Consider the following 15,048-nt stretch of genomic DNA (forward strand, 5'->3'; position numbering starts at 1 on the left):
TATGCAATATACTACAATACACTAGAATACACTAGAATATACTACAATATATGACCTAATAAAAAACTGTTAAATTCAGGTTTACAAAGGTTACAAATGTTTTCTAAATTTGGACCTCCATCAGTTAACATAGAAGCAGATAAAAATGGACATCCTGTGAGGATCAGCATTCTGGAGATCCTCCCTTGTGCTACATTAAACCCCAGAGTGATGTGTTACATTAAACCCCCCAGAGTGATGGATAAAGATATGTGGGCATCGCTCACACCTACTAAAGACTGTGTTCAGGAGTCCACCAAAAACTCATGGCGTTAAAGTAATTCTCCTGGGAGGATATAACTGGGAAACCCACTGATCTCCAAAAAGCATAACTACCGATTCACATTTCATGTTTGCAGATGAAGTATGTGTAATGGTATGGGATATCTTTACTGCCTTAGTGCCAGGATGGTTAGCAGTCTTTGTGGGACCCATCACTTCAAAATCACATCAGGTAATGGGGAGCTAAAACTCTAAAAATGTTGAGGCATATAACATAATTAAACAGCAGTAACAACAACCATGTGGATCACAAAATTTTATATTTTCAAGTGTCCAGGTAATTACTTTAAACCCACTGAAATTGTACTGATACTCTTGGGAAAATATGGCACTCCAGTATGTTGTGTGTAATGTTTGTTAAATAGGTAGTTATTCAATGTTATTGTTAAGATTAGGGCCAAATCACAATTTTTGAGCCTGTTATGTATAAATTCATCATAAATCCAGCATGAATATAAAGGATTCGCATATGACCTCACCTCTGTTCACACACAATTAGTTTCAATTAGTTTCAATCTTCATATCACATTGTGTTGTATTAAAACAGTCTTTGCACTGACACAAATGCACCAGTTTTGCTTTGGAATCAGGCACTATCAGGTATGTGCTGCTAAATGTTAAAGTTCTATCAGATCTTCCTTGGCAGTATTTCAATAATACTATTCTTTAAGCCTCCTACAGTCCCTTAAAGGTTCTCACTATGTACCAAAAAAAATTGTATAACACACTGGTACAGTGTAATACTCCACACATCTTTGTTATATTCAACATGAGTTTTTGGTACAGGTCTGAGGTGTCGTTTGACTCCACCAAAGAATCACAAGGTATCATGTAGGCAACTTTTGGTAAACTACTAACAGTGCTGGTCCCCAAGTACAGAGATGAAATGCTAAAATACTGCAGCCGACTTAGTTTGTCATAATATGAGTTTAGACTAAGCACTCGCGAGGTGCTGCATTCAACCCATGCACTAAGCATGCTTTGCATGGAAGCCTTATTACTTGTTTTGCAACTGCAGCACTTTAACTGGATGCGACAGCTGTTGAGAGTTTGGACTAAGCCCCGCCCCCTTATTTAAGTCCTACTGTGTTCAGCACCTGTTGGAGAATGAGATACATTTTACTTGGTAACAGTTGAACCGTATTTGGTTACACCTACTATTGTGTGCTTAACCTTTGACTCTTCATTGTTATCGTTTCCACAATGCAGAGCTTATTAATCACAATATAAATTAACGTTATCATGGAATAGGCCTACGCGTTGCAGAGAGGGAATGATTGTGTTTGTAATAACTGACATTACCTGTGATTCATTATGTGAATACAAGAAACACTGTACTCATAATTGTACAGACTTTACTTAATGGATTTATTATGTAATGGCTTGTTCATTTGGACTGCAGACAGCGAGTCCATTGCAGTAGGCTAAAGTTAACAAGCATGTGGCATTGCATAGGACATTTTGTTCATGTACTGCTAAACTGACTCTATCTGATAAAAAGCGTGATGTGCACAGAAAACCACAGAACAGACTGTCTCTCAGCAAAATATGTAGCTAAATACTTTTTACATTTAAATTGTCTTAAAGACTAAGTCATATGCGCCTCCTGTCGATTATGATTTTCAGTTGGAATATAATTAAATTACTGTAAGGAATGCTCGTTTGGCTGTTAGTCCCAGTTACATAAGTAAAGACTGGTATCTGTCTTAAGCAGAGACACGTGAAGGTGTGATTGCAGGTTTTCATTCTGTCAGTTTAAACTGCATTAATACCACTGAAGTGCAGTTATTTAACTTGTGTACATGTGAAGTGCAGTTATTTAACATATGCACATGTAAAGTTCAGTTATTTAACATGTGTACATGTGAAGTGCAGTTATTTAACATGTGCACATGAAAAATTCTGTTATTTAACATGTGCACATGTGAAGTTAACATGTGCACACATGAAGTGCAGTTATTTAACTTGTGCATATGTGAAGTGCAGTTATTTAACATGTGCACATGTGAAGTTCAGTTATTTAATGTGCACACGTGAAGTTCAGTTACTTAACATGTGCACGCATCAATTTCAGTTATTTTTCATGTGCAAACATGAAGTTCAGTTATTTAACATGCACATGAAGTGCAGTTATTTAACATGTGTACACGTGAAGTGCAGTTATTTAACATGTATACACGTGAAGTGCAATTATTTAACATGTGCACATGAAGTGCAGTTATTTAACATGTGTACATGTGAAGTGCAGTTATTTAGTTTGTGCACACATGAAGTGCAGTTATTTAACATGTGCACACGTGAAGTTCAGTTATTTAACATATGCACATGAAGTGCAGTTATTTAACATGTGCACATGTAAAATTCTGTTATTTAACATGTGCTCATGTCTTCCATCTGCTAAGTGCCTGAGGTTCTGGGCTTGTGAATCCATCACACAAACATTTCACTGGGTTGTTTTGATTCTACATTTTCTTAAGAAATATGATTGGCTTCTTCAATTTAAGTTAAGAATAATTCTTCTGCAATTAAATTTTATCCCGGACTACTGGCAACATATTTTTCCAAAATGCAGAATTTATGAAGGTGACATCAGTATCAATAAACATTAATGCAATATTTCCTTCATGCATGAGTTGTAAAGAGGTAATTAGAATCTTGTATTTTGATATCTCACAATGCTACGCTACGACTTTGTAGGACACACCGTCCTGCTACTCCAACACCTTAAGCTCAGTTTCAGAAACTATACTCACAAAAAAAAAAAAAAAGCAGTTTAACAGAAGCAGTTTAACACAATGGCAATTACCATTGATGTAACAGAGTTGTTAGGTTTATTATTTATTGTATAGATAGTATTACTAGTATAGATCATATGTAAATATCACAATGCAAAATATATTTATTTATATATCTGTCATATGTATATGTATATATATATATATATAATGATGATTTTTTAAAGGTGGACTATCCCAAAGAATGAATGAATATAAAATCAGATGATACAAGTTGATCTGTACAGCTTTCAAAACTAAATGCAGATTCAAAATCTGTTAACACCTCTATATTTATTATTCTACTCAAAAGTTAGGAATCCTTTGAGGAAAAAGTGTAGGATAGCTTAACTAACATTCAGAATACATGAGTCTAGATGTTTACACATCCTAAATACTTGCACAATAAATACCTAACCTCTAATTAATGACTTTAATGCTTCTATATGGTATCAAGAGCACTGTACATATATTGTCTTCTTGAATAATTTGGAGTTGTATCAGAAAGAAGGCATCGCAGGGCGACTACATTGTCCAGTTTTCTGTACTCCATACCAACCCTCAGCTCGTTACAATCTGTCAGAGATGAAATGCAAATGATTAGATTTAGACAACTTGATTTCAATAAAACAGTAACACCTGGCCAGTTATGCCACAGGACACTTGATATTGCAAAAACACATTTCCATTAACTTGTGGGTTGTTTTCCAGTACTTGTTAATCACAATAATCTTTGTATATGTGCATTTCATATTGAATCAAATATCTCACAGTGCTTTACATAGAAAAGATTTTTAAAGTTTACATAATAAAGTGCATTAATAAAATAATACACATAATAAATCACCTTATGGGCCAAACAAGTATGTTTTTAATCTGAATTTAAAAATAGCTGTTGACTCTAAAACAGGAGTACTTACTACTAACAGGCTGCAATGACAATGCTTGGGGAAGTGCAAGGTTGCATTTTATGGACTGTTTACCTTTGCTAATGTGACCATGGCACGCTACACAATCATGCTAAAATGAATCATTTGTGGATACTTTGGCCAGTTCCCTGAGTCACTCCAAGTGAATGGAGTCTGAAGGTCTGAGGGCCAGTTATGATAGCAAAAGGCTTTCCCCACAGCCCTCATTCTCATTCTGGCGATCATGAATGACTCCCAGCAGTTGGGCAACAGTGATAAGTCAATAGATGTGATTTAATATTATTATAATATTGTAGATAAATAAAAATGCTAATATTAATTACATAAATTTAATGGTTCAGCTACAATCATGTTTGTTCTTCTCTGTGAGCAATTGAGATTTGCACAATGTTAACATTATATTGTGCAGTCGTACCAAATATTTATCATATGGTCATATTTATCATATTTCATATTTTGTATTTATCATATGACCAAGCCAATTCTGCAAAATCATGGTCTTCATATTCAGATTAGCCAAATTTATCAAATGGGACACAAAATCCTTTGGTGTTGACGCAGACAGGCTGACAGTGATTGGTACTACAACAACTTCCGAAAAGCAGCAGTTTACACACTGAAACTTGATCACTGAACTCAAGCAGCCATCTGATTGATACACTAAAAATTAGGGCTGGCTGTGTTTCTGAGGTTTGTGATGTTGCTCCTTAATCAATGAACTTATATTGTTTGAGTGTGAGTGTCTGTCTCTGTGTGTGTGTGTGTGTGTGTGTGTGTGTGTGTGTGTGTGTGTGTGTGTGTGTGTGTGTGTGTGTGTGTGTGTGTGTGTGTGTGTGAGTGTGTGTGTGTGTGTGTGTGTGTGTGCGTGTGTTTGTGTGTGTAAAGCAAGCCTCTTCCAGCAACAGCACTGAATCCAACCCACTGCATGCACAACATGGGCTGAAGAGTGAATTTATGATGGGTGTGAGGAGACAATCAGTCTGTCTAATCCAGAGTGAATGAGATTCAAACACAAACTGTTTGCTTGCTTGAAAAGAGACCATAAAGACTTACTAAGTGAGCATTATAAAACAAGACCTTCCTGAGTGCAGGACTTTCCTTGCATGCTTTGTAAAATGTATTGATGTTTATTTTTGTGAACTGGAGAGTTTGTTCAGATTCAATAGACTTATTATAGTCAGTCACTAACAAAAGCCTTTAATCCTTGAGAACACACCAAAGGGAGAACTGTTATGCTGTTAATTCCTAATCTTTGTTTTCTGTCAGTGCCTTTGTGTTTGAGGAACAGACTCTTTTACCATGATCGTCAGGTGGTGATTTATTACTGTAGACAGCTTAGTTTGAAACTAGATTTCCTTCACATGTGTTCTAACTCAGTGGCATGTACCTCTCTTGCTGCTCCGCTGTTCTGCTTCACGAGGTCCCTACTTCACCGGGGTTTACAATGTACATCCCTGTTCGGTTGACTCTTGGTGTCTTTGGGCTCTCCTGATGAGATTCCAGAGATTCACAAATAAATAATTCCAATCACATACATGACCTTAAATCCAAGGTCATACCATTGGTGAGGTGGGCAGTTGGGGTTGTGATCTCTACACTGGAGGAGTGATTCCAACTGATCCCAGGAATGAAGTGCACAGTCCTGGGAATGGCGAAAAAACTGCACCACACCCTTAAACTCCAAAACCTCCCATCTTAAGACCTGCCATCTTAAGACCTCCCATCTTTAGACTTGCCATCTTAAGACCTCCCATCTTAAGACCTCCTATCTTAAGACCTCACATCTTAAGACCACCTAGCTTAAGACCTCCCATCTTAAGACCTGCCATCTTAAGACCTCCTATCTTAAGACCTCCCATCTTAAGACCTCCTACCTTAAGTCCTCCCATTTTAAGACCTCCTATCTTAAGACCTCACATCTTAAGACCACCTAGCTTAAGACCTCCCATCTTAAGACCTGCCATCTTAAGACCTCCTATCTTAAGACCTCCCATCTTAAGACCTGCCATCTTAAGACCTCCTATCTTAAGACCTCCCATCTTAAGACTTGCCATCTTAAGACCTACCATCTTAAGGCCCCCCCAGCTACATACATAGTGCACAGTTATAGTGAAGACCCATTTCATAATTCATAAATCAGGCCAATGAACAGACCTCTAGATTAATGAGGCATCTAGACCTCTAAAACATTTGATTTCCAAAACCAGCCCTGTGATCTTATAATCTAGTTTTTCCACACAGAAAGTATAGTGCACTGTGGTCACTTAATGTGAACCTGTATTACATTCACAGTTGTAAGATTTGAAGAAGGTTCTGGCCCAAAAGCTGGGCATTAAGCATGATTATACAGAAACAGACTCTGTGCAGAATAAAACAACTGCTTCTACTTACTTGACTAAATTTCAGAACATCAAAGAAAAGGTGACTAGGTGCCTAAATCTGAATTATCATTGTTCAGCACACACCAACCAACTGCTGCCAAAAGTGTGTTGTGTTGGACAGATGGGGAAATCTCTTGAAGAGATTCTAGATTCCAGTCTCATCTGTAAAGAGCTGATATGGCTATAGGTTTTCATTCAATCTAAGCAGAGGCACATCTGACTCCAGATGTTTAATCAGCTGATTTCAGTCTTCAGGCAACTGTGTGATTTAATGTATTGGGTGACGCTCCTGCTAGTTTGGAATGAAAACCGACAGGTACATGGATCGTTTGTGAATAAGACTAGACAACCTTCCTCTACAATGTTCTCCCTTGTTTGGCTTTATTTAACACATCAGTTCTTATTCTAGAACATTCTAAACGCAATTTTCAATATTAGAATATTTCTGTCATTTGCACTGGTTTGCATGGCAAAATGAGAACGGAGCTGAAAGTGGTTCACTTACAAAGGAAGAGACAATGGGGCTTTGCTGGGGCGTATGGCGGCTGTAGGAGGGAGTGGAGAGAGGTTCTTTAAATGCTCTTCTGCTATAGGGAGTGTGTACCTCTGGGACATCATTAGAATCAACCACTTTGTCATTGGTGCAACATCTTACGAGCTGGAGAGAGGAAGAGAGGGAGAGAGACAGACAATGAGGGAGAAAATGCAAGAAATAATTACCACATTAAACAGACGATGAGCAGTCTCTTTTTATAAACTTTCCAGATTAATATATTTATACTTTACCCTCAGGCAACAAGGAAGAAGATTTGGAATGGAGAGCATCTGAAGTAACGTGAGTGCTTTTGAATGGGCAGTGGTTAAGGTACTTGACTAGTGATCAGAAGGTTGCCAGTTCAAGCCCCACCACTGCCAAGTTGCCACTGTTGGCCCCTGAGCAAGGCCCTCAACCCTCAGCTGTATCCAGTCATAATTGTAAGTCGCTTTGGATAAAAGTGTCAGCTAAATGTAATGCAAATAAGGAAGGTGTGTGTAAAGTGATGACTCACCGCAATAATGAGGAGGATGATCAGAAGCACGAGGATGATGCAAGCCAGCACAAGTAACGCAACAGCCCAACCAGGGACCCTCTCATAGCTGTTATAGCCGTCCCTGCCACCTGTGGTGGTGTTCAGGAGGAGAGGTGCAGGACCTCTTCGAGTGCTGAAGGAGGAAAGATTTGCGGAAGAGGAAGACTTGGTGGAGAGGGATTGTTTACTGGAATCAGTGGAGATGTTCTCTCCATGCTTGCTGGTTGTTTTGGAGAAAGGTTTGTTGGTGGTCTCTCCTGCTGGGCGCTTGGATGGAGATGTGGAGGAGCTCATGGAGGATGTCTTGCTGGGAGCTCTTGAGGTCACTGTAGTTGCTTTATAGCTGGTTGATGTGTGTGTGGTCGATTCATGATTGGTTGCTATAAGACTGCTTGTTTTAGGGTTGGTTGTTGTGAATGTGGTTTTTGATGTGCTTGTTTTATGAGTGGTTGCTGTGCTTGTTGGTTTTGGAGTCTTAGTCACAACCGTCGTTGTAGTGGAAGTAGGTGTAGATGGAAAATTCTGAAAAACTGAATCACAGAGAGATCAGCATTAGTATTTTCCACTTTATTTTGGGTTTATTTTGGTTTATTTTGCAGTGTTGTCATTATATTGTGCTCATATGCTTACCCTGTACTGAATCAGGGATGATTGTAAGACCATTTAAGTTCCCACCAACAGTACGGATGGTCCCCTGAAAAAGGTTTTTGATCACGACTGCATTGATAAAGTAGGTCTGGAACATGATGTTGGAGATAGCAATCACAGATCCATGCCTGTTATTAACACAGGGCAAAAGAGATCATCATTAAAAATAAGGATTTGAGTCACTTAGCTAATGGTTTGTAACATAATCATTCACGCACTGCATGTAGAAATTGAGTCTTAAAGTCATACTTGAATTTCATGTCTTTCACCCCTCGGTAGAATGCATGTGTCCCACAGCTAGTGCAGGAAAAGGTAACGTTCAGCTGTGAAGACAAAATGGGTTCATGTGGACAGAGTGTAGAGGATGGTAGGAAGGTTTTTCTGTGCACAAATGTCATTAGCAGTTCTGTCTCACTAGCAAGTTAAATAAACGTGGGAATTCTTCCATCTCTAGAGATACTGAAATGGTTTGTGTTATTGTCATATCATATTTTGGCTAGAACTAGAGGAGACATCTAATATAAAGAATGTACTTACAACATGATACACATTTTTAATGCTTTGTGTGCATTTCTGTAATTATTCTTGACTTACACATATGTAATTTATAATCAGTCAAAAAAAAAAACAAGAGTTAAACAGTTAATTGTTAATCAGTATAAACAAAAAACTTCCCTGAGGAAAATGTTTCTTGGGCTGAATACACAAAGAATCACACATTCACATATATACAGCACATGTACTAATGTCATCATTATAATTAAAAATGTTTCACAGCACAACCCCTCTGAGCAGTTCAGCAGTCATTACTTACTATTTACTACTTACTACACAATCCGGTTTTTTAAAACCCCCACAACTGTCCCACACTCCTGCCCAATCAGCACATAGCCAGTCTGCAGTTATTACAGTCACTCACATATTATACATCCTCACAGCTGTAATAAATAATAGTATAAATATAAATATAGTATAAATAAATAAATCCCACAATTATCACAGCCTCACCACTGTCTCTCCATATATTTGTTCAGTTTAAAAGAACAGCACAGTTCCTGGCCATTTAAAAGCTTTATTGAAGTGGCCATGAGCAAATTTTTTAAATGATTTAATTTGCATGATGGCACTCTGTATCTTCTGAGGCTAGTAGCTGGTACTTGTAATGCGGGACATAAACTAGAACAGGCACTATTTATATATAAAAATACAGCATTCATAAATGAATTGGAGACAATATTTTTTCCCTATGACTTTCATTGTGGATTGTATTGTGGAAATAATCTAATAACAGTAAGACTTCCTGATCTTCCTGATAGCACAGAAATATAAGTTTCTCCCTAATCCAATACACTTTAAGATCCTTTACAAAATATTGCCTTGGCTGTAATCTGGAACACAGACTACTAATGTGGATTGTCTCTGTAAATGCACCATCAGTATAGACACAAAGATGTTTCTAGGCATATCCCTGGTGAATGGGAACACCTGCCTATGGATGAAATGTCATCACTTTTGTTTTACTCAAGTTTAATTTGAAGCAATTATTATAACACCACTGGGAAAAATCATTTCATACTGATAACGTGACAGAGCAAAATCTTTATACAATACGATTAATACGAGCAGTATTGTCACAGGACTGAATGAAGCAGTTGTGTGTATGAACACTCACTGATTTGTTTGAAAATGGCTGATCTCACAAAATCCCAGGGAGCCACTACATTAGGCTCAGAAAGTGTGCTGTTAACCTGTGCTTATTTAACGCAATAGCACAGGATAGAACAGTTCCATTTAATCATAAAAGTGTTAATGCTTTAGTGTGTACAACAATAATTGGGTCTGAAAAGTATTAAAGCAGAACTAAAATCAATAAAAAGCAAACGTGTAAGCCCTAAGGTCTTCTAGATGATCCAGAATCAAGTGTCTAATAGTCTGAATAGCTTCATTGATTATTATGTGTGTTTACTGGCAAATTAGACATTCAAAAGACAACAAAGAATGATTTTTAAATATGACATTCATTTGTATGCTGTTTTTCCTGGTAGTCAGTCAATACAGCAATTGTTAATCATTAAGAACAAAAATGATGTGAACTACTCACCACGCCATTAACCTCATCATACATCTTCTTATAGTCAGGCGAGTTCGAGTTAAGGAGTGATTCATTGAAGACCCGGTTAGTGATCACCATGTAGAGGTTAAAGAAAAACGTGGGCTCGGGAGAAGTAGTTGTCGTCATGGTGAGCCCATGTGACGAACCTGCAAAAGGATGCCCAGCAGTCTGTGTTACTTTTTGAATACTGTCAGTCATCTCTGTAGGCACGGAACAACCTCTTCATTTTTGTCTCCTTATTTGTTGCTATTATTAAATCATTAATTGATTAATGATTCATTTGTTATACATCTTGCTTAAAGTCGATTGCCATAGACATTCATTTTTATACAGTTCCATGGATTTAGAAATGTAAAATTAAAAGCACATGTTCAGGGACATCAACCACTGCCTTTTCACGTAACAAATATATCTAATGGAAAGCAGCTCAGTAAAAATCATTTTGATTATTTTGATGTTTGATGTTTGTTCATACAATAGACTGGAGTTAAGCTACTAGACGTCAGAAACTCTCTAAAGCTATTAATTCTTTTGATCTCAAACATTGTATTTGGTGTATTCTGTCATTAGCTGGTCTCAGGTCATTTTACTGCCCAGACAGGTCATGGAACACTGTGTGTGATGAAGTGTCCTGCACTTTCATCATGACCATGGCCATCTGTTGCACATTAATGATATTTAAATATTTTGATCTTATTTAGTATGGAGATGTTTATCTATCTAATACATCTGATAAATGCTACTAAAAGAGTGAATTTCACCCTAGGCAGATCTCTTACCTGCAGCCACTAACATCAGGATGCAAAGTTCCTTCCACAGGTGTTGGGCCAAGGAGAGCTCCATCGCAAAGAATCTGAGGGCTGTCACTAATGATGTCTGATACTGGAGTAATATTTGCGGGTTTGCGGCGTTCAGTCAGAGCTCAGTACCAGAAAGTGTTCCTCCAAAGACCAGCAAGAGAAAGATAGTTTCTAAAGATGGCTGTGGGAGTCTGTGAGTGGAAGAGTCCCAATGAGGTGCTGATGAAAGAAAATAAATCTGGAGGGGGTAGATACCAGGCCTTGCCTTTATGAAGGGGCTGTCTCTCTGACTGGGAGGGAACTACACGTGTGTGTGTGTGTGTGTGTGTGTGTGTGTGTGTGTGTGTGTGTGTGTGTGTGTGTGTGTGTGAGAGAGAGCGAGAGAGAGAGAGAGAGAGAGAGAGAGGGTGAGAGAGAGAGGGAGAAACAATCTGATTCATGGAGCGGCATCATGTCTGATTTATTTGATATGCAGGCACTTGAATCACAGTTGCGTCAAAACTGATATTATCTGCATATGCTAGTGTCAATACCATGCTGCACCCTACACCTACGGTTGCATTCGTTTGCATTCTTAAGGATGCGTTGTCATGGAAACATCTATTTTTTCACTCCCAGAGTAGGAAGTATTACCTTATGCTCAATGAAATCTCATGCAGTAATTATTGTAACTTGGCCTCATGAATGGTAGGTAGTAGAATGCTTTGATTGCCAGACTAAAAGAGGAATATTTGAGAAATTTCATCTAGTTTTATCTCTCATTTTATTTTTATCTTAATTTTTTTATCAGTGCTATTTTAGAATAATAATGGAAAAAGACTACTGGTAATTACTGGTAATTAAATTTTACTGTTATGATAAAAACTATTTGCTGAGAGGACCTTTAAAATTTATTTATTGTTTCATTTTAGTCTTATTTTATATTTTTATACATATTTGTGAACTTTTTTAGAGTGTCACGCATAACCCTACCATACACACACACACACACACACACACACACACACACACGCACAAGATATGTATCTACACCTTTGTATTTGTGACACAGCTTCACTATGCCACTATGTCATGTTATTATTAGATTTCCAAGCCTAACAGGTGCTGATAAAACAGACTAGTGCTGCTTTCATAACTGTGGTTGCTTGTTTTCTCCTCATCAGGATCTTTTGTAGTAGAACCAAGGGATGTTCTTCCTTGCAAATGCACATACAGCAACCACACTGTATAAATTTGTAATTATGTGCAGCTACATCACCAAATGAAGCCTGTATCCTTAATCCTTTGCTAAGTCCTTATTAAACTTAATACCTTGGCACAATGTGAAGTTTTGAGTCTTCCTGTCAGTTGTGATAGACATCGAACAATAGCACAAAAGAAACTGCTTCAAAGCATTTTGCCCGGTGCACTCCACACAGTGTAGTCAGTGGGGGTGGACCAGTAGGGGGCGATGGGGAGCTATCTTTTCCAAAACAGCTTCAGGTCCCAGGTTGATCTTCACCATCGATCTGACTCCTCACACAAAATCAGCTGGTTTTGTCCTCATTACACTTTCTTCAGGCAGACAGACACAAATATAGATTTCTCTGTGACATTAACCAGTGATAGTTTATCTAACACATCTAGTTAATTGTTTTAAAGAAATCCATTTATGTAACTCAGCAAATGATGGGACGTATCAAGTGACTTAGTAAGCTGCAGTGTAGAAAAATTTGAATTTTAGTTTGAATTTTCACTCATCTTAACTAGTTGCGCTTTAAGTGTGATATTTCAACAAGTGTTCCAGGTCTTCTGCAGCCACATTAGAAGCAAGTGAATTGAGATATTAAAAAATAATATTAATTATATTTCCACCAAAACACAATAGGGAAGTGTTAAGTGAAAGTGGGCGTGTAACTGTTGTCGCTCGTTTGACGTTTCTCAGCTCCCCTTGGTATGAAGAGTGACATTTTAATTCCTGGTTAAATGTTTGCCTTTAATGAGCTCTTTGGTGCGGAAGTTTGCGCTATGACTGCCTGCTTTCATTAATAAACTCTGGTTCCCACCTTATTGACTAAAGGAGACAGAGAAGCTGTCTCATACATTTTGCTGATGCTCTTATCCAAAGTGACTTACAATTATCACTGAGGGTTAAGGGTCTTGTTCAGGGTCCCAACAGTGGCAATTTGGAACTGGCAACCTTCTGATTACTAGTCAAGTACCTTAACTACCGACATCCCTTAAAAATTTGACTCCAGGTTGGTGGTATACATTTCTTTTGGCCTCTGTTATTGATATGATGTGGGTTGCAATAGGATGGAAGAATGAGGTCCTATAAAATGGGCCAAACAGGAAAATTTATCACAATGTATAAAATAATTTTAACACAGTTTTAATGTAAAATCTTTAATGCCGTATCATTTGCAGTATCTGTATTATTTCTGCATAAGAGTGATCTTGAATATAAGTTTTAAGAATAATAAGAATAAACTAACTTGTTACACATTGATATTTCAAAATTGGGTTCTTACACATTTTCAAAAAAGGATTTGCTTTGACTGCAGTGAAGACTTTTTCAGTTATTTCTAATATTTTATATGCCTTCTAACATAAATCAAAGAACTGGCCAATTTTAGTCATAATTCAGTTTAAATAAAATATGTATACCAGGATTAACTGGGTTCAAATGAAAGTAATTTTCAGTAGTGCCCTAATAACGTTAGAATAAAGAAGCCTTATCATGTGTTACGTGTTATACTTGTGGTCTTGAAACTATGTATATTCACAACTATTAGCATGTGAACTCAAGCTAATTAGCATATAAGTCTCAGTGAAAGTCACACATTGCAGCCAGGAGGAAACATGAAAATGCTTTGTTTTATGAAGCTGTAATTGCATATGAAGCTACAGCCAATCATGGGCTTCTCTCTCTCCTTCCCTCCTGAGTTTGAACACTATGACTGACATACTTATTCACTCTTTCTTATTTAATTAATTACCCTTGATGTGGGTAAAACATTCCATTAATTTATCAAATAACTATCACACAGGAATTTCAAATGAATAATAGCAAAGAAATAATATCAAATGTAACCTGTTTACTTGCAATAATTTCTATAATAGTATGGCAAAAGCTGTGGTTAAGGTACTTGACTAGTAATCAGAAGGTCTCCAGTTCAAGCCCCACCACTTCCAAGTTGCCACTGTTGGGCCCCTGAGCAAGACCCTTAACCCTCAATTGCTCAAGCTGTACTCAGAACTGTAAGTTGCTTTGGATAAAAGTGTCAGATTCTGTAAATTACAAATGAGAACCATGTGAATAAGGTTATTTGTTGCAGGTTGGAGTCCAGATTAACTTCATCATAAATTGAGGTCAGGAATTATCCTGAATGAAATGAAGAAGAAGTTTTATAATAAAGTCTCAGTGATTAATGTTCACATTTACATATTATTTACATATTATTGCTGTGCTGCAGGCTTTGAGACTTAACCAATTCATAGACCTACCAGTACATACATAAAACATAGGTTCTCATCAGTTATAACTGTGGATGGCACAATCTCACTGGAAGCTTTACTACAGAAAAATTCTCCAATTCTCTGCAACTTCTCACTGATCTTAAACACTGCTATGTGGAGACAGTTTAAGTAATCAAAAACACATAAATCTTCTTAAAGGAATCTCATAGTATAGTTAGGTGTGTCTTCCTGTATTTTATACTGTAGACATGTGTTGTTATAAATTATCAGAACAACAGTTTCATTAAGGTTTGGATGAAAATAAAGAGCAAATCTTTCCTTTAAAAATGCATTTCTCTTGGATAATATGTGCTGGGATCTGGGAGAGAGGAAACATTTGGTCCAGCTTGTGGTCTAACCAGTGGTTGATTGGTTAAACTGTTACAAACTGATGTGATATGTGCTATGACTAAACAGTGAACAAAACCCTACCAGTAAATTATTATAAGAAATGTATCTTAATTCTAAATAGTCTTAATCCCAGGTCCAAACCACAGATTGTCTATGACCTAAA

The 15,048-nt window shown here is 37.3% G+C and overlaps 2 long non-coding RNA genes across 2 annotated transcripts; both read right to left on the reverse strand.

Moving 5' to 3' along the window:
* Nucleotides 1-3,274: 3,274 nt before the first annotated feature.
* Nucleotides 3,275-7,039, reverse strand: LOC145660426 (uncharacterized). Its single transcript, XR_014126791.1, has 3 exons — nucleotides 6,911-7,039; nucleotides 5,412-5,512; nucleotides 3,275-3,671 (listed from the first exon to the last, which is right to left on the reverse strand). It is a non-coding gene; the product is annotated as an uncharacterized LOC145660426 (long non-coding RNA).
* A 442-nt stretch (nucleotides 7,040-7,481) lies between these two features.
* LOC145660413 (uncharacterized) lies at nucleotides 7,482-8,447 on the reverse strand. The gene is made up of 3 exons (XR_014126769.1): nucleotides 8,373-8,447; nucleotides 8,106-8,251; nucleotides 7,482-8,005 (listed from the first exon to the last, which is right to left on the reverse strand). It is a non-coding gene; the product is annotated as an uncharacterized LOC145660413 (long non-coding RNA).
* Nucleotides 8,448-15,048: the final 6,601 nt, after the last annotated feature.

This window comes from Electrophorus electricus, chromosome 2 (assembly GCF_041902795.1).
Source record: "Electrophorus electricus isolate QZ-2024a chromosome 2, ASM4190279v1, whole genome shotgun sequence".
NCBI lineage: Eukaryota > Metazoa > Chordata > Actinopteri > Gymnotiformes > Gymnotidae > Electrophorus > Electrophorus electricus.